The 26591-nt window shown below is 43.8% G+C and overlaps 1 protein-coding gene across 1 annotated transcript in view; it reads right to left on the bottom strand.

Moving 5' to 3' along the window:
* Nucleotides 1-26591, bottom strand: part of ATXN7 (ataxin 7) — a 371238-nt gene that overhangs the window by 222216 nt on the left and 122431 nt on the right. The gene's annotated exons all lie outside the window — the stretch shown is intronic.

The raw sequence follows: 26591 nt of genomic DNA, 5'->3' as shown, positions 1-26591 counted from the left end.
TTATTTCCTACTCATATAAAGTGTCACACTGATCTACTTCAACCTACTAAAATAACTATATTTTCAGTATACAAATTTAAGTTTTGTGCCAACTCTTTAGGTGGCTGCCAAGTGTGACATTTTTAACTTATGTTCTTCCTGCTTTGTCTTGAGTGCGTGTTAGATATCCTTCAGGAACCAGGAAGTGAAACAGATGTATTGGATTACTTTGTTTTGAACCAGCACTGCTGTGCTTTGCATTTCTATAACAAGAATTAAGAGTTACATTAAACACACTGGCAAGAGCTAAAAAGGTACACAGAATGGGATAAGGGGACAAACATATTGCACTTATTTCATCTACAATTCTTTAAGGTATTTACTTAAAACCATGGAAAACTATTCCGGCTTTGGAAAGACAAAAAGACCTGCTTAAACTGTTTCCCTAGTCCCGGACTAAAATTTAGCTTACACATATACTAATATAACAATGCTTCAAAAAGAAAACTACCATTGCCAACGTTCCTAACCCTTCAGATGGACAGTCAGTTCAAGAAATGGTCAATTTAAACCAGATCACCTTCCTTTGTTTTTCTTGGAGACCAAGGGACACTAATCCTGAATATACAATAGCTTCTCACTGTATATTATGAAAACCTGGAAGAAGCACCAGAGCTTTGAGGGAGAGACAGTTCGGATTGGTCACTTCCAATTCGAAAGATTTCAAGGCTCCCGCCAGTATATCAGTATTCATCAAAGTATATATATGTACATTATTAAATATCAAGTTCATAAGTCTTTATTTCGAATAAAATTCATAAAAGACCACGAAATAAAAACATTTACAAGATATCAACATTTTTACATATTCCAAGGAACCCCAAATATAAAAAGAAAGATTGCCCGTAGGCAACATACAAAATTTAAAAACAAGTTAAGAAAAAGAAAACAAGTTAATCAAAGCAGGGTTACACGTTCTTTGCACGTATCAGCCACATCCACCCCAGAAATTTAGCAACACAAATCACAGATTTTTCAGTGCGCATGTCGCGTAGTTTCAACAGGGCAGTGCGATTCTCTACACAATTTAAAGTTTTACAAATTGGTTGCAGCCATTTTAGTTGGGGCAATCGATATGCTGGGCACGCAAAAAATATATGGCCAATACTCTCAACCTGATCAGAGCAAAAAGGACACTTGGAGGTAGAAGACTTTGTCCATTTTGCAGTAAAGGAATTGATCGGCAACGTTCCCACCCGAAACTGAAAGTACAGCTTACGGTCAAGGGCTTTGCATATCAAATCCCAAAAAGGCTCAAGGGATGGTATAATCTTATGTGTTAGGAACAATCCCGTTAGGCTATTTTCTGATGAGAGTGAAACCAATGCAGATTTCTTTGCTGCCCAAAATAGCTCTTTAAACTCCACTTTGGAGGGGAACCTAGCACATTCCGGATGTAACCATAATTCAGAAAGGCCCATGGAGTGCAGAATCTGTTTGACCTCCCGCAACCAAGGGATTTTCATGGCACCCCACAATGATCTAATTTCACACAGTTCGTGGGCAAAGAGGCTAAGCTCATGAGTAGTCCAGAGTCGTCGCCAAAAGGCGACAAGCCGGTACTGTGCCATCTCATCCAGAGGTCTACAGCCCAAATCCAAAAGCAAAGGTTTTATGGGTGTCGATTGCGGAAGCCCAACTAGACTCCGAAGGAACCTATTCTGTGCTATGGTCAATGCTGTATTAAATATCTAACATAATACTTTAAAGGAATAGGTGGGACCTTAGACAACCAGTCAAAAGGCGATCTATAGAACTGCTCAACTGCAAAGTTCATCAACTATGGTATAAAAACACATGGTCATTCTGTGCAGAAGAGACCAAGATGTAGCCTTCACGTTATCATTTAAAATACCAACAACTTACAACTACAATGCAGTTAGATGTAACTTGAAATCCCTTCAATTGCTTGTCCAGAGAGGACCTGGCTTGGCAGTTCAGGCTGGACTGTTCCCATGAGGCAAAGGGTCAAGACTGATTTGCTATGGCCAGGTCCAAACTGGGGTGGTATGGTGAGCAAAAAATGATGGATTTAACCCAGATCTCTTGACTGGGGGTGATGAATGTTTTGATTTGTTCTGCAAACCGTCCATCAATTTTGTCTTTTGCTTTCTCGATGGGTATGCCCAGACGTGGGTCCCGGGCTCACTGTACCACTGGATTCAAGCTTTCCTGGCTGATGAGGGGTGAAACCCCAAAACCGGTCCAAAGATGCTTGTTTACTGCCCAGGGAGGACCTGGTTTGGCAGTTTGGGCTGGACTATTCCCATGAGGCACAGGGTCAAGACTGATTTGCATTTGGCCAGGTCTAAACTGGGGTGGCATGGTGAGCAGTCTTGCATGTGCTGCATGCTTGAAGGCTGCCATTTAAAGCCAACTAAAGCTTCAGCAATACAATCAAGTTAGCACTGCTTTGAGGGGTTGCAAGATCAATTTTGAAGGGGTGTCATAGGGCATTTCCATATTCAATCTGTAAGATAACTATGGCTTATATATCTTTACATCTGTTTTGGGGATAAAGTTCCTGATGTTGCATTTGACACTCAATTGGTAGTTCGTTTTTGTATTTAACATAATCACAGACAGTTTTGGGGGTGTAAAAGCCAGTTTAAAACTGAAGTTGGACTAAGAAACATACAATTAGACTGTTTCTGCACACCTAGAGGTGATGACGATTGGATTATAGTATTTCGAAATATGATCGAGCTTCTAAAATAGCCGCCTGCAGATGTAGTTTATCACACGGTGAATGTGATCTCATACTACCGATGTGTTTATTATCTGAGCAAGTAAGCCCAAATAATGAAATTATTTATTTCATGGTTTTTATAATGTGCAGCTCAGATATATTACGGAGTGATGTGCTTCAACATAAGATCATACAACAGCAGGTATAAAACTGTTTACACCACAAGATCATCAAGCATCTCAACAGTCAGCATGAAAGTCTGGACAAAGCTTGTAACATTAAAATGTGATGGCTTGCAAAGATACCAGTGCACAACCACTTCTAGTGGCGAGCTCCCACAGTCTGCGTAAATAACAGTTGATTCTGAGGAGTGAGGCCACATTTAACTAAAACCTTTTTTTCCATCAGTTTTAAAAGATTTCAAAGCTAACCTTTGGGCTAGGGAAGCAGAATTATAGGAGGACATTGTAGTCTGGTAAGAGTATACAGATGTATTTCCTCTCAGAAATACATGCAGGAGATTCTGAACGAGAGCAAGATAGGTGGAGCTAGGATATTAGCTCAGACTGATCAGCACAATGCAAAATAAATAACGTAACTCAACAGGGCCCTGCGTAATGAAAGCAATGAAAGTGGGAGTGATATTGTGGGGCACTCAAATGGTGATAACATGCTATGATAACATGCTGTTCTTTAGGATTCAATGTAAATATCAAGGTAGATCGAAAGTATTACAGTACAGATCAGTACAAAAAAGCATGGTTGAGCGCATGGGGGCGAGGTGGTGGTAGGGTTACAGATTTTACCGAATCGGACTCAAAAATATTCGGTGACTAGAAATATTTTGTAGCGCCTTATTGTCTGTAATCACACTGATGTGCTTTCATCCTTCCACACACGCTATTCACTCAACAAGAAAATTGCCCCATCGTGCTGTAGCATGCAACGCATGTGAGCATCTTGCAAATATTTAAAGCAGAGGCGATGTTGGGTTCTGAAACAGTTAACTGCTCAGATGAACGCTCAATGATACCACAGAATGTTTACTGGTGAACAGTTTACGGCAAAGTCAAACTACTATACCAATTTCTGGTGTATATATGCAAATACACGTTTATATGCACAGCAGGTGAATTGAGATTTTATTTGTGAAAAACGTTGGTACCATATACACCATTTATTGTAGAAAAGTTCAAATACGTGTATTGCGGTGGCACTGCACAAACGTGTCCATAATATCTGCAATTTCAACATGCACTTAATACAGCCATAATGCCTTCTCTCGTGTTAAAAGCAGACCGATTCTGTGCTTATTTATTTGAGGGGAAAACCTTGTCAGTCTACCGTCTCCAAGAGAAAAGTTCTCTAATGGGAAAACCTGATTAACTTGGAATGTCAATTAATACCATAGTTTAGGAATTCCTAGAATTTGGGGTTAACACTTGGGAGTTTGCGTCATTAGTCAAACGGTGGCCGTTATCATCGATGCACGGTTTTTGTCGTGTTCCTTTCTATGAATTATGCACAAAAAACATAAAAGCCCTAGCGTCACTGCTAGTGTCGGGCAGCTGAAGCATCAAAGTGCAAGTCAACATGTCTTGAAAGGGCACACCCACCCCAGAAGTATTCAAGTTAAACGAGCATCCATAGACTAGCTCAGATTAATTGTATCCACTTTTCCTTTATAAACCATCCTTAACCCCCCTCGGCGTCATTTCGTTACTTGTGTCTAATGGCGGGTTCCCTCTAAATGCTCGGAGCTGCATTTCCGTTCGAAAGCGGGCATGCTTTATAATTGAGAAATGTCAGCTTTATTAAGCACTCTTGCTTGCAACTGAAACCGTCCACACTGCGCGATTTCCCAGGTCACCAAACCACAAAAAATAAACAAGAAAAACACCTTGGCAGGCATGTTCGATCCACCCGCCGCTCGCCACACACAATGTAAACAATCCAATTTCTTTCGTTTCGAAAAGAAGTCGCCGTTTCAAGCAGCCAGCGGGGCTGGGCTCAGCAGTTCGTTTCTGCTGATCCAAACTCTGCTGCCACCCCCCGATGTTGAACTTTGGCCAGATTACTCAAGTGACATTTCGGAGTGGCTTGTGCGGGGCGCCTGCAAGCAGCTAAGCCCCCGTTTCGCCTCTTTGATAGTCTCGCTTCTATTAAACGTCGAGTATTCGACTTAAAAACTGTTTAAAATGCAACGCCGGGCCCCTCCCCCGCCCCGCAGAGTGTAAACAAACGGGGAGAAAGCAGCACAAAGTACAACCCTTTCAGTTTCGTGTTGTGTCAGCACAGAACTATACTAACCTTCGACAGGCTCCGTGCAGCCCCGGGCGCTCTGCCAACCCCTGCATCTGAAAACTGCACAGGAAACTTGCGCAGAGCGTTCTGCACAGTACACAAACGCGAAGGCTGGGCTTCAAAGCAGTGTGTGTTTTAACTTTCCATTCACAGAAGTGCGATGGTGTCTCGCTGCACACTTGCAACTAAAAGCTTGCATCATCGTTCTGTCCTGCACGGGGACCCGTGCCTGGGCTTATGTAACATTCGCTACTACTGTAAAGTGCACTCGAGTCACAAAGGTCCTGGCAGATAAATAGCCAGCAGGGAGGTGGAGCCATGGCAGCACTCGCTGGCTTGTTGGAAAAGAAGCCCTCAGTTTTTCGGTGGCAGGCTGCCAACGTTTTCAAATGCTCAACTTCAACAATTCACGGTGTCGATGTATTAATCGGCCAGTGACCCACTTTTGGCAGTTTCCTGCAGCGCGCACACACACACACACACACACACACCACAACACCGACCCCGGCTCCCATGCCCATTTAAAAGGAAAACGTGTGAACATATAGGATGCTCGAGCTTTTCTTTCAGTGTCTTCGGTCGTTTAGAGATGTGGATGCTGCGTGAACGGGGCGCCCATTTTCTGTATAGTCAGAGCTGGGTGTGATGCAAGGTAACAACGTCAGCTGAGAAGACCTCGCCTGTCTGCCCACATTCCTCAACCACGAGGACTGGACCGAAATATGACCAGCACGCTTGTGGCAGTAGGGGACCAAGATATGACCAGCACACTTGTGGCAATAGGGGACCAAGAAATGACGAGCAAGTGTGGCGTAGGGGACCAAGATATGACCAGCGCACTTGTGGCAGAAGGGGACCAAGATATGACCAGCACGCTTGTGGCAGAAGGGGACCAAGATATGACTAGAACGCTTGTGGCAGTAGGGGACCAAGAAATGTCCAGCAAGCTTGTGGCAGTGGGGGGGGGGGGGGGGGCAAGATATGACCAGCACACTTGTGGCAGAAGGGGACCAATATATGACTAGAACGCTTGTGGCAGTAGGGGACCAAGATATGACTAGAACGCTTGTGGCAGTAGGGGACCAAGATATGACCAGCACACTTGTGGCAGTAGGGGACCAAGAAATGACCAGCAAGCTTGTGGCAGTAGGGGGCCAATATATGACCAGCACACTTGTGGCAGTAGGGGACCATGATATGACTAGAATGCTTGTGGCAGTAGGGGACCAATATAGGACTAGAACGCTTGTGGCAGTAGGGGACCAAGAAATGACCAGCAAGCTTGTGGCAGTAGGAGACCAAGATATGACCAGCACACTTGTGGCAGAAGGGGACCAAGATATGACCAGCACGCTTGTGGCAGTAGGGTACCAAGATATGACCAGCACACTTGTGGCAGTAGGGGACCAATATATGACCAGCACACTTGTGCCAGTGGGGACCAAGAAATGACCAGCAAGCTTGTGGCAGTAGTGGACCAAGATATGACCAGCACACTTGTGGCAGTAGGGGACCAAGATATGACCAGCACGTTTGTGGCAGTTGGGGACCAAGATATGACCAGCACACTTGTGGCAGTAGGGGACCAATATATGACCAGTACACTTGTGGCAGTAGGGGACCAGGATATTACTAGAACGCTTTAGCAGTAGGGGACCAAGATATGACCAGCACACTTGTGGCAGTAGGGGACCAAGATATGACCAGTACACTTGTGGCAGTAGGGGACCAAAATATGACCAGCACGATTGTGGCAGTAGGGGACCAAGATAAGACCAGCACACTTGTGGCAGAAGGGGATCAAGATATGAGCAGCACACTTGTGGCAGACGGGGACTAAGATGTGACCCGCACGCTTGTGGCAGTAGGGGAGCCATCACGCAAGGGCTTAGTACAAAATATAGAAAAAAGGCCAAGGATGGAACCAAGCTATTTATTCTCTCCAGTGTACAACAATTCCACTCCCTCACATCCTGGGGAGCACCAGTGAGAATAAGATCACAAAGTTATGTGAAATAATGAGAATCAATTGTATGAAATATTCAGATCACCTGGTCTCAAGCAAATTTCGTACAGACCAATACTTTCAATAAAATTATCTTCACTTTTCTTATCAGAGACATGCAATGCCCCTCGCCTACCTCGAAATACATTCTTAAAGGTCAAAGATGATGTACCAGAGTAAAAAATTAAGCAATCTAAAAATTACTTTTTTCTGATCACTTAATCTGCAACCTAGCTTCAAACTGATTTTAAGATTTGGGTGCAAGTTTACAGATTACATATTTTCTCTGCTATTGGCATCTGGTTGGGTCTAGCATAGATCCCTTTTCCCTATAAAACACCTGGAAACAATAGACAATCATAAAGCATATAATGGGACTGACCCAACACAATTTTCAACTAAGCTCTGCAGGAAATGGGTCCGAATCAGGCACACTCAGGCCATTCCCTGCAGCTCAATAGTTTTGACAGCGTGTTTTATATTTTATTTATCTTCAGTTATCTATAGTGAGTGCTTGACACAGAGGAGTCTGAGCGCTTTAGACTGGTTCGTAAGAAAGTTACTAAATAAAGAATTTACAGACGCGTTAGCAGCCCATAAAAATACAATTATAGAGCAGAGTTCAGATTCCATTTACAATGCTTTGGGTTGCATTAGGGAGCCAGCTGAGTGAGAAGTACTGGAGTGATATGATGGAAGCACTTGAGTCCTGAGGTCAGTCTTACTGCAGCACTGGGAGTTGCCTTCCTTGGGATTCAATGAGTAGGGCGTTGGGATATTTGGGATTGTTTTAGGGATTCAATTAATAGGGTGTTGACAAACTCGAGAGGACTAGAGAATTTACCACATTTTGATTCTGGAATAAAATGTTAATGTTTCTGAGAAATCGGAGCTGGAGTGGAGCACTCTTTGTTGATGTATTTATGTGCTCTTGGAGGTTTAGAGTAGATTTATTGACTGTGAACCTGAAAGATTTAGTGCATTCAATGATTCTGAGCTTGCCACTTAGCTTTTAGATTAAGCTGGTCCAATCACTCTTAGACTGGTGTCGAATTGTGCGGTCCAGAGATAAGGTGGAATTCAGTCTTCCAGGGGGTAAGAGTCAGGTGTTTGAAAAATAGTTAGATTTGTATTCCCTTAAGAGTTGATCTAGGAAGGGGATATCTTTTTGAGATAAGGCTTTTAGATTTAGCTGGGTATCTTCTGCATAAAGATAATAGAAGAGATAAGAGCCTTTAAGTTCCATGTACAGGCTGAAAAGAGTTGAAGATAGTACTGATCCGTGAGGTACCACTTAAACTGTTAGATATAAGAAATACCTATTTAGTTTAATTAGTTCAGGTAAGAGGAAAACCAGCTTCGGACAGGTCCATTTATCCACATTCTTTCCTCGAGTGTTTAATAGGATGATATGGTTGACCATGTCAAACACTGCAGATAAGTCAATTATTCTGAAGAGTCTCCATTACCCAAGAGGTGAGCGAAGTTCACAATCTGTAAAATGCCTGCCCCTGTGCTGCAGTCACCTCTGAATTCGGAGGGAAAATTGTTAGTGAGTTGTGGTCGATGTATTATTTGAGTTGCAATGAGATGTAGCTTTCAAGAATCTTCTCTAGGAATGAGAAGGTTGCTACTGGCCTGAGATGGTTTAGGTCTTTTAAGACTCCCTTTTTTTTTTTTTAAGAATAGCTTAACCTGTCCTATTTGCAGACAGTTCAGAACTTCACCTTCAGTCAGCACAAAAATGGTCAGCTGAGACAAGCACAGTGAAAGATTTTTTGAGGGTTTGACTTTCTACAGATTTTTTGGGCAGTGAAAGTTCTGTCTTTTTATCTTCTCAGGAAAGAAACCATTATCTCCTCGCACCTTTCTTGCGAGGTGTTATTGACAGAAATTGGTTGACTGACTTTTGTTGCTTGATTATATCAGAGAGTTTTCTAGGTTGCTTTCTCGCTTGGCATAATTGATATGTGGAATAAAAAGATTGTAGACTCAAAGATACTGTTTTTATAGCTTCCTCTTTCAATGTGAAGTCCGGTCATAGTCGAAGGATTTCATCTCCACAGATCTATGGTGCTTTCTACCACAGCAAAGGTTCTTAATGTACCACTGGGTGGATATTTTGTTTTTTGACTCAAAAGTATCATGGGAGATATTTCCTCCATTATATCCCCCATGGTTTCAATGCAGTGCTAAGGGAGGTAAATTACACGCACAGTTAAAATGCGTGGAAAGGTGGTGGTTCGAATTTATACAGCATAAACAATTTCTACAGGTTTAAAACACAGGTCAGCAATCGAAACCAGCTGCAACACTGTTTTTCAAAGTCTACAGCTAGCTCTCAGGGCATCATTTAGCTACCAGTTTCCCCAGCAGAGGAGATGGGTTATGTGTGTTTGTAGGGATTTGTGGATATATATATAGATACATATATATATATATATATATATACGCGTTGTGTAATTAAACTACTTGATTGATATTTGGACCCCCTTTGTCTTTTTGCCTGAGAGCGCAAAGATACTCTTATCTTGGACACTTTGAATATGTGAATACAACCGGACTGCTTCGCCGGTAACTGCGCCAACTTCCGCTGGGTTCCAGCACTCCGGAAGAAGCGTTTTTTTGTGCTTTTATATATATATATATATATATATATATATATATATATATATATATATATATATATATATATATATATATATATATATACACACATACACACACACACACTCAAGACCTGGCTCCTCGACGGAGAAACATCACCCAGATACACCCAGGGAGACAATGCTGGGCTTTACAAATAATTGATTGAAATGTTTTTTAGGTTACCAGTGTAGGGAAAAAAAGTTGCTTGCCACTTGGATGAAAATTTGGAAATAACCATGACGTACATATACTTAGGAGTTACTTTTGACCATCAAATTACGTTTAATCCACATTTCCAAAATTCGCTTTATTTGCATTTAAAATGTTGCACACTAAGCTGAGAGGCCTGTCATTGCTTCCCACTGTCAAGACAATTGATGCTAAATTCATATAATCTCTTAGTTATGGGTCAGAAATCATGCTTGGGTGCAACTCAAAGCTACTAGAGACACTTCAAACAGACATTTACAGACTTCTATTCAGAGTGCAGTTCAATACTTTTCATGCACAGATTTGCTTGCAATTTGGCCTAGTAGGATCAGATCTTTTGCACGAGGGCGATTTTAATAAATTCTGTAAAAAAACTCCAAGCAGTGCCCAAACCTACTTTGGCCTTCCTCCTACGGGCTGAATTTGGAATTAGTAAAAAATAATCTCTCCAAAAAAACATTGAATCTATGGGGAGATTATCTATTTAAGCACACAGATACATTCCATCCATTTATCGCTATATGATTAATAACCACCCTTGGTGCATATACCAGTAGGAATGGTCTGGAAATTTACCAACAAAACAAATAATCCGATCTCCCTGCTCCTCTACCCGGCCAAAGTACTTGAGAAAGCGATCAACTAGCAGCTCGCTGAATTCCTGGAACAAAGCCGCCCACTGGACGCCTCACAATCTGATTCAATGCCAACCACAGCACTGAGACTGAACTGATTTCTGCCACAGACGGCACCAGAACAGTCCCCGAACGCAGAGAAAACTGTGGTACTGATCCTCCTCGACCTCTCTGCAGCGCTCGACACCATCTCCCACAACACCTTCATCAACAGACTCTACACCTACTTAGGCATACAACAAGATGCCCTCAAGTGGATCGCCTCCTTCCTGACCGGATGCACACAAAGCATCTAACTGACTCCCTGCACCCAAAGACATCATATGTGGCATACCACAAAGATCATCCCTTGGCCTCACCCTGTTCAACATCAATATGCCCCCCCACCCCTCGCAGAGGTCATCAGATCCCACGGACTCAACATAGTCTCCTACGCAGACAATACTCAACTGATCCTCTCGCTCACAGAGGGGTCCTCCAACGCCAAAATCAACTACTGTAACACCATGACTACCATAGCCAAATGGATGACAGGAAATTGCCTCCAAATCAACTCCAACAAAACTGAAGTACTTCGGGAAGAACACTTCCGCAGGGGTCCACAGCTGGAGGCCTGGAGAACTTGGGCTCTCACAGACCAACCGACCATGCACGCACCCGTGTAGCATCATTCTTGACAACTAACTGACCATGAAACCACAAGTCAACGCAGTCACCTCCCCCAACTTCACCACACTGTGCATGCTCCGCAGAATCTTCTGATGGATCCCAACCAATACAAAAAAAACAGTCACTCAGGCTCTCGTCACCTGCTGCTTCGACTTTGGCAACACTCTTCACCAGCATCTCTACCTAGCTCCTCAGAAGACTCCAGACCATACAGAATGCTGCAGCCAGACTCATCCTGCACCTCCCCAAACGAACCCACATCACCCCGCCACCTAAGAGCTCCACTGGTTCCCCATCCAGAAGAGATGCCAGTTCAAGATCTTCATGCATGCCTACAAAGCCCTCCACGACCTAGGACCTGCCTACATCAATCATCAACTGAACTTTCACAAGCCCTCCAGACACATTTGCTCTTCTTCACTCGCCCTCGCTCCCACACCCCGCATCCATGGCAGCCGCAGCAGTGGCTTCTCCTTCTCCTACATCACTGCCAAGACCTGGACCAGCATTCTCGCTTGTAGACTTCAGAAAGAGACTCAAGATCTGGCTCCTCAACGGAGAAACATCACCCAAATACACCCAGGGTGACAGTGCTGGGCTTTACAAATAATTGATTGAAATTTTATGTTTTTTAGGTAACCAGTGTAGGGGAAAAAAAACGTTGCTTGCCACTTGGATGAAAAATTGGAAATAACCATGACGTACATATACTTAGGAGTTACTTCTGACCATCAAATTACGTTTAATCCACATTTCCAAGATTAAAGACCAAATTCGCTTTATTTGCATTTATATTGTTGCACACTAAGCTGAGAGGCCCGCCATTGCTTCCCATTCTCAAGACAATTGATGCTAAATTCATATAATCTCTTAGTTATGGATCAGAAATCATGCCTGGGTGCAACTCAAAGCTACTAGAGACACTTCAAACAGACATTTACAGACTTCTATTCAGAGTGCAGCCTAATACTTTTCAGGCACAGATTTGCTCGCAATTTGGCCTAGTAGGATCAGATCTTTTGCACCAGGGAGATTTTAATAAATTATGTAAAAAAAAAAAAAAACTCCAAGCAGCGCCCAAACCTACTTTGGCCTTCCTCTTATGGTCTGAAATTGGAATTAGTAAAAAAATAATCCCTCCAAATAAAACAATAAAATGCAAGGGGAGATTATCTATCGACTGCTTTGTTCACTTTAGCGCTTACTTCCCTTTGGGCTTTTGCTGCCTCAGGACCTTCCTTTCAAGAAGCAGAGAAAAAGCCAGTGAGACTTTCTTCACATTTGCAGGATTAACATCAATTAGCCAAGAAATCCCATTCGTAGATGGTTATAAATTCTTAGGCGCTCCCAAACGTACAGTCATATTTAAATAATTATTATTTATATTACATTAAGTTCATGAGGTTTAGGCTGGGCAATTTACCCACTAAAGACATGAACCTTCATTGGAAGCATTGTTGGCCAACACAAACCGGTCAGTTATGGGTGTATAAACAAGAATCTGTAATACATATTTTGTGTGTTTGTCCAAATTTGTTTGATGCACGTAGACACTTTTGCGCAAGCAATGTAACACACTGCAAATAAGATCTTGTAGGGTAGCTTTGAATCAAGTGGGTCGTTCTCACAACTATCTTGTAATTTTGTCAAATATATGGAGTATGCGCCTACCTGTATGTTACTGCACTGAAACATATAGAATTTGGTAAGTATAAGTAGTATGTGTCTGCATGTATGTTAGCCTATTAACACACAAATGGATAACAGATGTGTGTGTAGATATAGATGAATGTATACATATTTCGTACTGATCTACACTGGCAGCTGTTTTTAACACTATGGTTCAAAGGTTCAAAATAAGCTTTATTCGATATTCAAAAAGAAATATCATATAAGCATACATAGTTATAACTGTTATAAAAATAGACATAAAATTTCGGTTTAAAATCATCAATTACACAGTTAAAAAGTTTAAAATTCAGAAGTAAGAGAGGACAAAAGGCAATATTAAAAAACAGCATCAATATCACACAGACCATTCTAAAAATTGTTGGTAGCACACAGTTCGTGGCATCCCCTTTTACCAAAATTTATAGTTCCATGTCGCTTGCCTTAGGGACGGGTAGGGTCGGGGGCCGGGATAAAAATCGTGCAAGTCCCATATGCGAATGGGACCATCTCCCTCTTTGGGTTGGGAGGATCGCAAATAGGGGACAATATTCATAGTTTTGAATTTAATTAAAATAAGGTCGCCCGGGATGTCTTTGGCCGACGTACCAAGCCACCCCACCCTCCTGACCCTCAAAATGCCGCCATCTAAAGCAGGTGGCAATGGTCTGTGTTGTTTTAGCCAGGAGATGGTTTTATTTAACAAGTCCTGATGGGATTCAAATTTGCCCTGAATCGGTGCAGGGACCCCAGAAAGAACAGTCACGTAGGGGGCAGCTTCTGGAGGTAAATTGATCCAATTCCTGCGTTCATGTGCAAACCTGGGTAGTCTATGGGGTGCAGGTACGGAGTTAGAAATAATGCTGTTCTGGCCTCTTGGATTGGGTGGAGAGATGAGAGGTTCAGGAATTCGAGCTTTCATAGGTGTCGTGGGTTTGAAGTTTTCTTTGTTGCAGGAGAGAGTAGAGTGAATGGGTGCGGCAGTTGTTTCAGTGGCGATAGGATTTCTAGATAATTTATTTTCAATACTAGTCAGCCTGTCTCCCAGCTCATTGATTTTAGTAATCAAAGGTGATAGTGTGGTTGTTAACAAATGTTCAATCTGTGCCAGTAGGGTCAATTGAGGTGGTGAGACTGGGTCAGGTGTTTTATTCATCGCCTCAGTTGGAAACATTATTAATGGTAAATTGGAGGGTTGTGGTGAGGGACTAGTGCACATTTTGTCTGTATTCACAATGTCAATGTCATTTACCTCATCGGCATCTCTGTCCAGTATAAGGGGAGTAGATACATTCTGGGCGTAGTTCGTGCCACACAGGGCGTTCAACTCCTCCCAGATGGACATGATGTGAAAACAGTGCAATGTCAGAATCGGTATGAAAACAATACAGTACCTCCAACTTTGTAACAGCCAAATGGGGTGGCCCGTCCCGGCCTCTTCGTGCCTCTGAGGGCCACAGAGGGCCCGCCCTTTGCCCGGACTTAGCCCGGCGCCGTCCCGCGCGCGTCCTGCGTTGCGGGAGGTGTTCCGCGGTCTTGAGGCGCCTCCAGGCGCAGCGGGAGCGTCACGAGCGCGCCAGGACCCGGGGCTGCTGGGAAATGTAGGCGTTCACTGCCCGCCTTGGCCAGGAGAGTCCCAGGTGAGTCCCCGTGGCTCCGCTTGGTCCGTTGCCTTTGCCGTTCCCCTCACGGCTGGACAAGTGGAGGGATTGCCCGGCCGTTCCCCTCACGGCTCCCCGCCACTGCAGGTGAGTTCAAAGAACACTATGTTTTGGTATCAATATAGTTTTAGTGGAAAGTTTTAAAGAAATGATCTTGTTCATAAAATCTTTTATTTTAGAACTTTCTAGACTAATATTTTTTATTAACCCATACAAAAATAAACTGAAACAAACACATCCAGGTCTTTTATTTCCTGGAGCATATATCCCCTGTACTTTAAGTAGTATAAAAACTGCTAGCTGGGCAAGGCACTTGATGAAAACCCTTGGTCCAGAAGGCACTGCACTGGTTATATTCACGGTAAATCTATAGTTTTATTTGGCTCAATGTGTGAATAAAATATAGGCTGGCACAGAGTCCTAACTGAAGTTTTCAAAATGTCAGCTTTCTATCAGGCAGCCTTTTTCCAGGCATGCCTGCTGCTGTACAAATTCCCATCCAGTTATGAAGGATGGCCGAGAGAGGGGTCGGGTCCATTGTCTTGAGTATTTCACTCATCTAATTCATGTTTAGGCACCTCCTTTAGATTCGACTCATGCGGGAGGACTGGTGGATGTTTGGCTATCTTCTGCACATTGGGGTAACGGGGGGGGGGGGGTACATTTTTTTAAGACTTCAAGCCATGGACAGGTTATTTTTCCAGGACCCATGTGTCTGTTGTAACCTCATGCTACTGCAGCCAAATAGGAGGAATTCTCCCTTTCAGAGAGCAGTGCGAACAGGAGTAAAGCAAGCACGTTACTTATAGGGAGCTCATTGCTGCCCACAACCACTTCCAACTATATTTATTTCCGTTTGTCTGTTGACTTGTTGGGTTGTAAAAGTTCAATGGACACAGTGCGCCGGATTTATCTAACTGCTGCACAGTGGGAAAAATAGTGCAAGAGATGCATCCCATGGGAAAAATAGTGCAAGAGATGCATCCCATGAAAACTAGTTGGAAGAATTTTGGTTCAAATCATTACCAGTCACTGTAGCTGGTAAAGTCTCATCATGGTGGAAAAACATGATCTGATCCACTAACAAGTATGTGTTGACAGTTCCAGGTCCCAATCTAGTGAATCTTAATAACCCGAGACTTCAAACACGATCTCCAATAACATTTTCTGACTCCAGATCAGCGAAATCCACTGAAGTTTTTTTAAGAAATATGACTGGATGCCTGCTGACTATAAACCAAGATCAAATAAACCCTTATAAAGCTCTCACGGTAAGAATAGCCAATGCATTTACTTGAATTACGATAAAGGAAGCATAAAGTTCCAATAACTACTTTACCTGGAAAAGTTGTAAGTAATGATATTGTGCTCAGTGATTTTCACCGTTAGGGTGGTGCCACCATTTGCCAGGTGCTTATCAACAGGAAAATATTCTTCTGTACGGTAAAAAGAGACAAATGTCCAGAACTGGGATAGTTCTTCCAGAACCACTGACTTAATACGTCACCATGCTAACGATCTTGGCCCATTAGCACATCCGGTGATCTACAAGTGTTACTGGCTCAAACTGATTGGCAAGGACTGTTTAAAAGAGACGGGTAACAGCCTTCGGCTCGTTTTTCATTTGATCCACATGTGTTTTAAGAAAGTGCATCATATCCTACTGTTCTTTTATTGTTTGATAGCATTTCACAATAAGGAGAAGGTGTCAGTATTCCAGATTTTTGAGTGCAGGGCCACCACAAAGCACAGTATTTAAAGATTCAGTCTCCGAGCTGGTCTGGGATATTCAGTCAAGCCAAAGATGCAGTTCTAAAGTCAGGTGGACATGTCACTCTCCTGAAATAGTAGCTGCTCAGACCATTTACCCAGTTTACCTCTTTCATGAATAGACTGTTTGCTTTAATAGACTTCAGGAAGAGTGCAAAACTATGTGAATCTCCATTAATTTGATGATCAAAATTGAACTCTTCTACACTGCCGCAACCATCAATCCTATTTAATGCTTTAATTTCATTTGCTTTTCATAAAGGGCCTTTGTATTCCTATCCATCCAAAATTATGCATTTCTAACTTCTTTATCGGTGTCATGTCGTGACATTCAAATAGAGACAGACGCTTAGTCTATGTTTTATACTGCTGAGCTTTATTCATACCTCTGTTCCAGTCCCTCTCCCTACTCTATCTGCCCCTTTCCTGTCCTCGCTCCTCCTCTTCCCCTCACCCCTTAGCTCCACCCATGCCCAACCACTAGACTGCTTCACGATCTCACATCTCCCCCTTTGTTAACAAAAACAAACAAAATGAGCGTCCAACATTTGTATAGTTCCTCCGTCAGCCACATGGGTCTGTAGGTTGCTCGTTGAAGCTATGGAGATGCCAGTCTATTTCATTGGGTGGCTTTCTAGTGCTTTGATAAGAGTCTCATTGGTTACAGGAGCACATCTTTGAACTTGCAAAATGTCTCTTGTGATCTTCTTGTTCCCAGGCTCATTACGGTTTCTGATAGGATCATGTACCGACCACTCATCTTCAGTTTCCGAGTCAATCATGATCGCCTCTTGTAAAAGGGCTGTGAAGGGTTCATCGTGAGGGTGACAGTTTTGCTTCCTTGATGGCTCTTGTTTGATTGATATACGATTTCCTTCATGAGTGGAGGTTGCTCCGGTCCTCTTCCGACTATCCATATGTCGTTGTACTTCCCTCAATCTTATCTGGTCGAAGGCAGCATTGTCTTGCGGTTCGACGTCAGGCATCCCAGACAGTGATGCACTGTTTGGAGAGAGAAGTTTAGTTTGGTTCGGAGACTCGGTCGCTGCCTCTGGTTGGTTCGCCCACTCCCACTCGCAACTGGGATTGTAGAATCCTTTAACTATCTGAGCAGGTGCATGGTCTCCTCCCATCTGAGGATGATCTGTCTCCGTTGCCGCGTCAAGTTTCTTCTGTGGGGTGACTGGGCAGACTTGTCTTGGCCAGTGCGTAGTGTCCTTTCTATCCGTTTTTATTTGAGAGATCCTTTGAGTCAGCCTCGCTGACCCCATTCGTGGTGATGGTATATTCTTTATGTCAGGAGTTGTCTGTGACTGACATGACAGGTTGTCTTGTGCGGTGATAAAGGATTCAAAAACATTAGTTTGAGATAGGTTGACCTTGATGGGGAGAAGGTCCTTTGGTTCTATGGCGTGTTCGAGTGATTGACGCCATGGCTGTTGTCGGGCCCATGACTCGGTCGACTCGAAAGATCGGACAGACATGCTTGCTGACTCAGAGGAGTCTTGTGTCAAATCCCAGGAGCGGACAGACATGCTTTCTAACTCAGAGACTTCCTTTGTCGATTTTCTCCGAGGACGTTCCAGTGGGCGAGTCTGGACCGATAGATCTTTGACATGAATAGGCCAGGACGAACTGCTCTACACATCGGAGTTATCTTTAGGATGTTTCTCTGAGTACTTCTCTTGAAGTGTCTGTGGTGTCCTTTCACTGGAAAGGTTGCCCGCCACCCACGTGTTTGTTTCTCGTGTTTGGTCCCAGGGTGTTTCATGTCTGCCTCGCTCGCCCGCTGGTAATAACCTCATCTCAGTTTCCCCATTGTCTCGGCTGCCATGGAGGCGTTTATCATCCCTATTTCGGTGTCTGAGTGAATCAGTCAGTCTTATGCTATTGACTTCTTCTTCCCACTTGTTTTGTGTAGTGGCGTCTGTGCTGCAGGTGTGATGTGTTCTGCTGCTTGATGCTTCCTCATACTCATATCCCGAGTTTGTTAGGCGATGCGGTATCTGGGAGTGGTTGTGTATCAGCGTTGTGTATAGGGAGAGGTGTGGCGCCGCGGCCAGGGCGACTGACGCTGGAATCTGGGGATCAGGGTTCGATCCCCGGGTCCGGCGGCAGGTTAGCCCAGCACCATGCGACTCTGGGCAATAGCTTGCTTAATCTTCCCAACGGCCCCCAGCGCCTAGAGACCCTAACGGGTGATTGTGCGCTATACAAATGTGGATTATTATTATTATCAACTTCCACTGTTGACTTGACTGGTCCATTCTTTCATAGTTTCTCTTTCTTGCCCGTTTGTTGGGCAGGCGATCTGTCCCACTTGACACGTCATCGTCTTCAGAATAGTTTGTACCATGCTTTGAATGACTCCTTGATGTTGAATAACTCCTTGAGGTTGTTGACTCAGAGTATTCTATGTCCCTTTGTCTCTCCCATTGTCGTATCTCTGATCTACCTTCATCCTCCCTCTGTTTGGTTCTATTTGCTTCCTGGACTTTATTCCCAGGCATGAGTGATGTCTCTTCCCTGGTATACTTGGTTCTTGCATTAAGGTGCAATTTGTTTGATCTGTCTCTTGCCTTGATCCGCACTCCAACATCAGCCTTTCTGATAATTTCTTTTAGTTACTAATGCCCTCGAAGAATCTTGTGCTTCGTGCTAGAACTTGAACATCCTTCAATTATCCGGAGCCGAACTGCTTCCTCATTTGTAAGTGTGTTGAAATGGCAATACTGTACCAGACTTTGCAGCCGGATGATGAAGCTTGGCAATGTTTCTCCTGGTTCCTGCCGTGCTTTGTTGAAGGCGATGCGATCATAATCCACATCTGCTTGTGCATGGACATGTGAACGTAACTTCTCTTGGAGTCTTTCATAGGTCTCTGTGTCCTTTTCAGAAAATGTGTTGATCAAGCGTCGGCCTTCATGACCCACCAGCTGGAGAAATAACATTAGACATTTTCCGTCTCTTCGTTCACCGATTGCATCAAGAAACTTCTCCAGTGATTCTAACCACCGGTTCCATTTGGGACTCTGGGTGTCAGTCTGTGTCACTGGGGGTGGTATTCCAATGCAGGGATTGGCCCTCTGTGTTGCTTTTCCCACCGCCATGAGAGATGAAGATTCTGTTCTGTTACAGTCACAGGACTGTTCACTTTGCTCCCCGTCTTCTTTGCAGACTCTCTGCAGCCAAGATCCTCAGTCTGGTCGTCTGCTTGGAGGTCAGTAAATTTTGCAGCTAGCTCAGTATGCTCCAGTGAGTGAACTTGGATTTCTGGAGTTCAGGCGGGCCACCACTCAACTACCTGTGCGTGACTCGTGGTTCCCTTTCTTTAGAGACGTATGTTAGCTGCAGGTGGTTGATGGCTCTTTCACGATGATGCCTGACACATTTGACATCTCATTCATTCATGTATCTCTTCTGGACTAGCACAGTTCCTCCACTCCCTTCGCTGATGAAAGAAGGCTTCCTCACTGCTTGTGTTTGTCGCATTCACGGTTTGTGCAGACTTGAGCTTGTTCTCAGCGCGTCCCTTGTACTTGCCAGTGTCCGCTATATTTATTGACCCTTGACTCCTTTCACGTCACGTTGCTCATTTGCATTCATTGGTTACATTCGATGCGGTCTTCGCTTATTTGGAACTGTCTTCTGCAGTTCGGTCCTCTTCTGGTCGTGATCGACGTTATCTTTGTTTATCTCGGGCACTCGCTTAGGCTTATGCATCTACTTCTCACGTCTACTTGCATTTGCATGCGCTTCTCTGTGTTGACCCTTGTGTTCGCTTGTGCTTGTTTACTTGTTCTATTCACTTAATTGGCTAATGCTTGTTTGTTAGTTCACATTTGCGTTGGCTCGTGCTTGTTTATTATAGCAGATTTACATTTGCTTATACTTGTTTCCCTTGTCCACTTGCATTAACTTGTGCTTGCTTATTATTTCTTATTGTCTTTGCCAGTGCTTGTTGTCTGAATCACACAGGGATGTCCCTCTGGGTTGCCTGACTTCAAGATGGCCACCCGGAAATCTCACTCTCCACGAGATTTGGGATACATTCAGTCTCCAGCTCACCGAGTCACACCAGACACTCACCGGGAGCTTCTTCCACGGCCAGCAGGTCTTTTCCAGCGCAGCCCACGATCTTTGGCCACTTTCCACCCTTCAGGTAGGCCACGGATAAGCTCCGGACTTCTTCCTTTTGCCCACGTGCCGTCTCTCCCGCATCAGGGGTGAGCCCCGATGTCGGCAAAATTCACGCTTCTCTTCCGGCGCCTCCACAGGGGTCCTTTGCTTCTCTGGACACCCCTCACTCCTCAGGACGCTTCAGGAGAGCTGGGGTGGGCTCCCAGTTTCCTCTGACATCAAACCCTCCAGGGGTACTCATGATGCACTCGCGCTGTTTGGCGCGAACCAGCGCTCTCGGGGCTGTAGCTGCAGCGCTCAGCCACGCTGGTCATGCGGGGGCTCTACACGATCACCTGATCGTGGGGCTGCTCATTTACCACTGGCCTCAGTCTATGGGTGGCGGCTTCGTGGGGCACATGGGTCGCGACGGCGATCACGTCCTTGCTGGTGCCCGGGACAGGGCTTCTTTCTTGTTCTGCAGGGAATGGCAGGTCACCTCGTCGCCAGTTGTCATGTCGTGACATTCAAATAGAGACAGACGCTTAGTCTATGTTTTATACTGCTGAGCTTCATTCATACCTCTGTTCCAGTCCCTGTCCCTACTCTATCTGCCCCTTTCCTGTCCTCGCTCCTCCTCTTCCCCTCACCCCTTAGCTTCACCCATGCCCAACCACTAGACTGCTTCACGATCTCACAATCGGCACCAAGAGATTTCCTTCCCAAGGAGGATAGGTGAATAAAAAGCAGAATGAGCAATGCACCAATAAAAACCAAAATCCATCCTCCGGACAAAGCAATGTATTTTCTGTCTCTGTAAATTCTACTTCGAAAGTGAAACAACTTACTAATGTCACATTTTATGAGATAATGTGCACAATAGTGACAAAGTACTAATTGAACGTGAACGTTTTCCCGTGCAACGCTCCTCTGGAACGCAACTATGACTAACCCAAATACTATTTGTACTGTTCTGACACTGCTAAACATATCATCTGACTGGCAAAGCGCCATAAACTGCACGCTTTCAAAGGTCTCCAGGTCTCAAATTTGAATTCTTGCCCAACTCACCAGCCACCGGCATAAAGCTTACTAAAACAGTTGATGTTTGTAGCAAGCGTGAAGCGTTATCAATTTGCTTATTTTCGTACAGTTTAATATTTCTTAGAAGCAAGAAAAATATATTTTAAAACCGATAAGTGTAGCCATGGAATCCCGATTGAGGCGAGGGGTGAAGAATCTAGAATGGCCCATTTTATTTTTTGTTGTTGTTTTTATTCCAGACCAAGGGCGTTTTTTTACGTCCATTACTGTGCGCTCTTTTGGTTCTAGTTCTTTTACTGTCTGTCTGCTCCATCTCCAACTGCTAGAGTTTGAGTTTTGTTGTGCATCAGCATAAGGTTATATTCGTCAAGCACTTAAAATCAAGAAGACCTCCTTTATTGAATAATGCTGTGTTTATTCACTTTGTATTTTTGATGGAATTCGATAACAGTATTGTGAATGGCTTGAGATTCCACTGTAATTATGTATTCGTTTTAACAACTTATATGTGGCATATTTATTCTTTTATATCATTGTGCCGAATAAAGTTTCAGAATCGAAATCAAATCTAGAATGGCCACTGGAGGCAGGTCATAAACGCCAGCTCAGGAAGTGGTTACAAGAGATGGGCAGCAAGGGCCCAGAGACTGGATGGCCTTTTAAGTGTGATAACAAAAATGAAATTCACAGACAATGGCATATCCCAGAATACTATCAAAGATATGCCTATGAGACTTATCTATAACATAGCCCTTCCCCATCGCTGGCCTCTAAATGCATGTAACCTGCATGATGTAAGAGTAGTTCAGCAAGGACTTAATCTGTGTATAGAAATGTAGCATTTCCAATAAAAAAAAAACATTTGGTAGATGGACTACACCAGGATGTACCAAGGTACATTCCAGATTGTCTTTGCACAAATACAGAAGTAAGACATTTTGTAATGCCTCAGATGAAAAAAGGTAGCAATAACTCAGTGCCTTACTGTATGATGGTTTAGCGTATGCACAGATTCAAGGCTTAAAAGCCTGTCACCCTGAACGGATTCGTTCTCAATAGCCAAGCTTTGGGAGACATCCACTGCTGGGGGGGAATGCCTCCAATGTTCACGAGGAGTCAACATCCCCTCACTTTAAATCCAGTATGATTGTGTTTTTCTACCTCTTCAGTCCAAAGCTGGCTTTCTGCTCTGTTGCTTCTATTATTGTGCCTATTGTATTCTAATCTCTGGCAGGTCTTACAGATTGTTTTGTGATACGTATTCTATTCTATTCCACTTCTCAGGAGATTAAAGGATATCAAAGATTTTTAGGAACTTCACTATCTAATCCAGTCGTTCTTAACCATTAGGGTTTGCTACACCTACTCAGGGGCCTGCAACTGCTTAGAAAAATAAATGTCAAAAGGTTAATAAAATGTCTGCAAATAAACAGGAACATTTTAAAACTGAAAATGTTAAAACGTTAAGTAAATGTGAAGGAATATTCCACTGGCTAAAAATTACAGTGATTTCCTCTGATTGGTTCACAGAACCAGTGCAAATACATCAAATTTAATATAGAATGACACTGGGAGGACTCAGCACCAACCTTCCCATTGAAATTAAAACTTTGTTTATACTGGCTTGTGAATTAAATAACATTTTATAGTTTGTGTATTTGTTTGATGAATAATTGCTCTGTATGCTTGTTTGTCTTGAGGTTTAAATCATTGAAATTGCTCAAGTCGGGTGTCCCTCGTTTTCAGTAATGACTCCATGGGGTTCTCTGATTCAAAAAATAATTGTGGGGTTCCCTGGATTCCGGTAAAGTTTACGTGGGGGTCCATAGAAGTCAAAAAGGTTAAGAAACATAGGTAGTCTTTTTCCAATATTGTATTAATAACTCAATATTAATTCATATTTCTGTAGAAAAAACAAAAGGGCCTCAAGTGCTAAATGTGGTCCAACAGATAGGTCAGGCAGGATTTAACACTATTGTCAAAAGAAGGCCCACAGCCTGCACATTCTGTGGAATTTAGGAGTCATCTCTGCTCATTCAGGTCAGCTCATTGTTTGCTCCTGGGAGGCTCTTCGTACCTATTCAAGGCCATTCACCTGCCGGAAGAAACTAGAAAACAAATGCAAATTAGCCTCCAAACACTCAGGTTGGGAAAAGCTAACTTTCTAAAAGTTACACTTCCCTAATATTTATTCAAATTTGACTTCACCATTGAATTAGATTTTTAGTAACTTTAAAAAATAGCTTAATTATTTTTCTAGCCTGTACCAGTCCAGTATATTTTAGTTATTTTTAATCTGCACTACTGTTTTCTACATAGGACAGCTAGGCCTACCATAGTGACAATAGTTTTTTCAACAGGGTCATTGCAGACACATGAGAATATTAATTTTCATGTCCCACTTTAAATTCCATGTACTCTACTTCGTGGGCTACAAGGCTTACATAGGGGTGACTTGTTAATATTTAAAGGAAGGTTCTCTCCTGGCAAAAAGGCTCATTAACAAAGATGGCTGCAAGTTAAAAACATGCAGCTATCAGCCTACAATGGTAGGCCTGAAGCCATATATACACTGCATCTGCAGTGGATGGCACAATAGGTGTTGCAGTCCATTCTATGTATTTAACTTCCAGGCCCTGGTTACACCTTGCTCCATGTACTAGGATGTTCTAGGCAATTTAAAAATACCAGTTATGAATATGCCACTTTGACCAAAAGGGTGCGCACAGGGACTTAAAGCCTGGTCAGCAGGAGTATGGTACATAGAATTCCAAAACCAGAAATAATATAGGGTCCAGGAAAAGGAGAAAAATCATGGTTGTTCATGCAGAAAAGGCAGCTTTCCTACAGTTGTGTTGTGCCAACATCTGTAGAACAGTGCAATTCAGTTAGTAGCTTGAATGCGTTCAAGTGTAGCACAGACCTCAAGGTGTGAGTGGCCATGCAAGTTTGTGCTGGATAGTGCGAGTTGATAGCCTGTAGCTATAGGAACTGGTTACTTCTAGATAGGGAGCAAATGTAGCGATCTGCTAGGTCTGCTTGTGCAGTTAATTGTTGGCTACAGAAAACTGTAAGGAGGGGGGAGGGTGAGATGGTATGGCCAGAGTGTAGAATCATGGCACTTAAAGTACTGGACAAACTGTGATTGAGTTAGTGTCGACGGAAAGCATGAATCGGGCAGACCAATTATTTTTGTGCAGAGCGTGGGCACTTTGCGTGCGCAATTACGGTAGTTTGAGTGTTTACAGCGCACTCAGTATGTGGACAATAATCCAGTGTGGGATTACAAGCCGAAGGCTCCAGGGACTTGTGCTTGCATCAACTGGTATTGAATGGATGGCTATGCAATGTCATGGGGGGGGGGGATTATATTAGGCAATTCCACAGTAAATGTTAAAACTGCTTTTCAAAGATGCCACAGAACCAAGTGCTATGTAACTAAGCATCGAAAATGCCAATTTCGGAAGGATTTCCTTTCCTTTGTCTTAATGTACCCTGGTGTATTCACAATAAAAGGATTCATAGGGTAGCACTCAACCCTGACGTCACTAGTCATAGAGCCAAAACTTCAACTTGACCCCCCTCTCCACTTCACACAGTTCAATGCAATCACTTGGTTTGTCCTTAGCCCAATTCCAAACCGTTGTCAATTTCGACTCGAGGACAAACACAGCAATCTGGAAATGGCTGCCACTGCAGCAGGGTGCTAGGTTTACATTTCTGACAAGCTAATAAATGACCACTTGTGCTGTTTAACGTCACACTGACACATCCTGCAGCACCCGTTTAATGCACAGTGCCGTAAAATGGAAGCCTCGAAATTACGAGTTACTGCTATTATCACGGTAGCCAACTGCAAGTCAATCAGTGGCACTGCTGACAACAAGTGTGTGCACAATAAACATGCACAACGCTAGGGCTCCTCGACTGCGCATGCGCAAACCGAAACTACACGGATTAAAGGTAGGTTATTTTCCAAACGCGTCTGGGCCTTAGCCAAAAGAAATCCCTCAGTTTAAACATCAGCTGGTGTCTCTGGGCAGGAATAATATGAAAAAAAATCACAAATCTATATTTATGGCGCTTTTGAAGTGCACTAAAAGTAGACGCCTGTGTATTTTCAACGTAAAATAAAAAGGGAAAGGTGCCCTCCTTTCGGTTCAGCACAATCATGTCCTGGTTACTTCTTTCACAATAAACCAGGAAAGCTCTGCCTCAGTCTCATTTCATTTTGTCTATTGAGAATAGGTGATTCTAGTGCAAAAATTGGCGGGCCCGCCTGTCCCTCGTGCCTTCGGTGCCAATGTTTGCACCCCTTGGCCTGCAAGGAGAGCTCGCTGGCGGAGACATGCCCCCGGGCACCGCTGACTCACCGGCGCCATGAACGCAAAGTAGCAACGGCTCCTCGCCAAAGGGTAACGTGTGCTTTAAGTGGCGCGCAAAGGCGGCAAACTTCACACACGAGAAATCAGGCTCCGTGTAGTGCCACTGCACTCTTGCACGAAGCGACACCAAGTTCATTTATTCACCAGCCCTCCGCATTCAATGTCACCAGCAATCGGGTGTGGAACGGAGGCTTCGAAGGGCCAATGGCACTGCGTTCGGAGATGATCCCTTGAGTGCCTCCCCGTCCAAGATACTGCAGAAACTCGGGCGGCCATGAGACGGCAGAACCGGCCTGGCAGCTTTCAATTCGAGCAAAGAGGCCGTCTGTGGGCCGGGCTCTTCCTGCAGGGAGCTGCTTGCAGACCTGCAAGGCGCAGGTGAAGGTTCCCAACGCTGACCATAGATCAAGGCCGCGAGGCGGCCTCACGGTGCGTTAATTTTAGGGGTGTGGTATGGTACGAAGCTAGCTCCAAGGGTAACCTGCGTGTATTGCAAAATACATGCACGTGATGCCAACATATACATATCGGACACTACTAGACATAAACACCATGCTCTTTATTATAACAACGTGGTACAGTGACAAAGTGATGTGTTAACGCGGGGATTAGAGCCAAGGATGCAGTATAAGCAGCCAGGCCACTACGTCACATCTATAGTTACAAAGCTCCAATTTGCTTTGGAAGATATATTGCAGGCATTTTTCAATAAAAAGCATTATCACGCACAGGTAAGGGTCCGAG

Source organism: Lissotriton helveticus, chromosome 9 (assembly GCF_964261635.1).
Source record: "Lissotriton helveticus chromosome 9, aLisHel1.1, whole genome shotgun sequence".
Classification (NCBI taxonomy): Eukaryota; Metazoa; Chordata; class Amphibia; order Caudata; family Salamandridae; genus Lissotriton; species Lissotriton helveticus.
Note: the sequence above shows the minus strand (reverse complement) of the source record. Positions and strands in the feature narration are given on the sequence as shown.